At 43.0% G+C, this 1,431-nt stretch overlaps 1 long non-coding RNA gene across 1 annotated transcript in view; it reads left to right on the top strand.

Moving 5' to 3' along the window:
• LOC116081934 overlaps window positions 1-929 on the top strand; it is a 3,770-nt gene extending 2,841 nt beyond the window's left edge. Inside the window, exon 3 of the long non-coding RNA XR_004115106.1 lies at window positions 712-929. This is a non-coding gene — a long non-coding RNA (uncharacterized LOC116081934). The remainder of the gene's footprint in view (window positions 1-711) is intronic.
• Window positions 930-1,431: the final 502 nt, after the last annotated feature.

Here is a 1,431-nt window from a genome sequence, read left to right as displayed (position 1 = left end):
GAGCAACTTCTTGGATGGTACTGCTGTAGTAGCCTTTATGGAGCCACAGGGACACCATTGTCAGTGCGATGCCCAGAGCAACTTCTCGGATGGTAGTGCTCTAAGGATGGTTACCAGGTTGTCCTCACTCACAAGGGCGTTAGCGCAGCCGAGCAAGGGGCAGGCTATGGGGCGAATGCAGCCCTTCTATGAGAAATGGATGGTTTCTACAGTTTAAGTGGTTGAAATTTTCAGGAAGAGAGTCATATTCTGTGGCATTTAAAAATTATCTGAGACTCAAATAACAGCACATGACGCTAATATTGAGTGATTCCTGTACGCCAATCACACTTTAGGCAAATATCAAGCGATTCTTGAATGCCAATCACATTTTAGGCTAATGGGACGTGTAACAAAGATGCCACTCCATCCTCTGGGCCCTCCCTGTTCACCCTCATGAAGATGGCCATCTCAGTTCTTTTCTTACCTGCCCTGGTTTTCCTCCCCTGGCAATCCATATGCTGTGGGAAATTATTGTAGTTAGACTCAGTGATAATAATCTTACCTAGAAGTTATTATTTGCTAAATCCAGGGGATCTCCCTCTGGCACGACCGTCTTTCTCCTGTCATCTGGTAAAGTTGGCTGTGAACCAGCGAATGGCTATTGTTGATTTCAGAGAGGGGAAGCAGGTAATGTCGTTTCTGGTAATAATCAATCTAATTTGTCTACAGATTTGGACAATGTCTGCAGTCATGGAAATGTCAGAATTCCTTCCCAGGTGCAGAAGATTCTAGCTTCTTTGGCCAGTAGTAGAATTACGCTCTCTACAAAATCTGGTGGGTTCTCTGAAAGGGAGCCCAGAGCACACATGGTGAGACTATGACACACGGTGGAACATTACACAGGCAGATATCCTGAAAGTCTTCAATAAAGCCTACAGATAAAGCCACACCTGTACAAGCCTGCTTTCAGATGGACTCCAAACTATTTTTTATTTATTTTCCATTAATTTTCTAAGTGATCAAAGTAATGGGACTCACAATATCATCATCTGTATACATATGTATGATTCTCGGTGGAAGTCCTGTGTGTGTTTAGTTTGGAGATTATTTTCTATCATGTTTTCTTTCCTGGTGTCCCCTTGGAGAAAAAATGGACAAAAAAAAAAACACACAAAGGGAGCTGAAGAGATGGCTCAGTGGTTAAGAGCACAGACTGTTTTTCCGAAGGTCCTGAGTTCAAATCCCAGCAACCACATGGTGGCTCACAACCACCCGTAATGAGATATGATGCCCTCTTCTGGGATGTCTGAAGACACTACAGTGTACTTACATATAATAATAATAATAATAAATGAAAATCTTCTTTAAAAAATACACAAGGGCTGGGCAATGGTGGTGCATGCCTTTAATCCCAGCACTTGGGAGGCAGAGGCAGGTGGATTTCTGAGT

This window comes from Mastomys coucha, unplaced genomic scaffold (genome assembly GCF_008632895.1).
Source record: "Mastomys coucha isolate ucsf_1 unplaced genomic scaffold, UCSF_Mcou_1 pScaffold11, whole genome shotgun sequence".
NCBI classification, from domain to species: Eukaryota; Metazoa; Chordata; class Mammalia; order Rodentia; family Muridae; genus Mastomys; species Mastomys coucha.
Note: the sequence above shows the minus strand (reverse complement) of the source record. Positions and strands in the feature narration are given on the sequence as shown.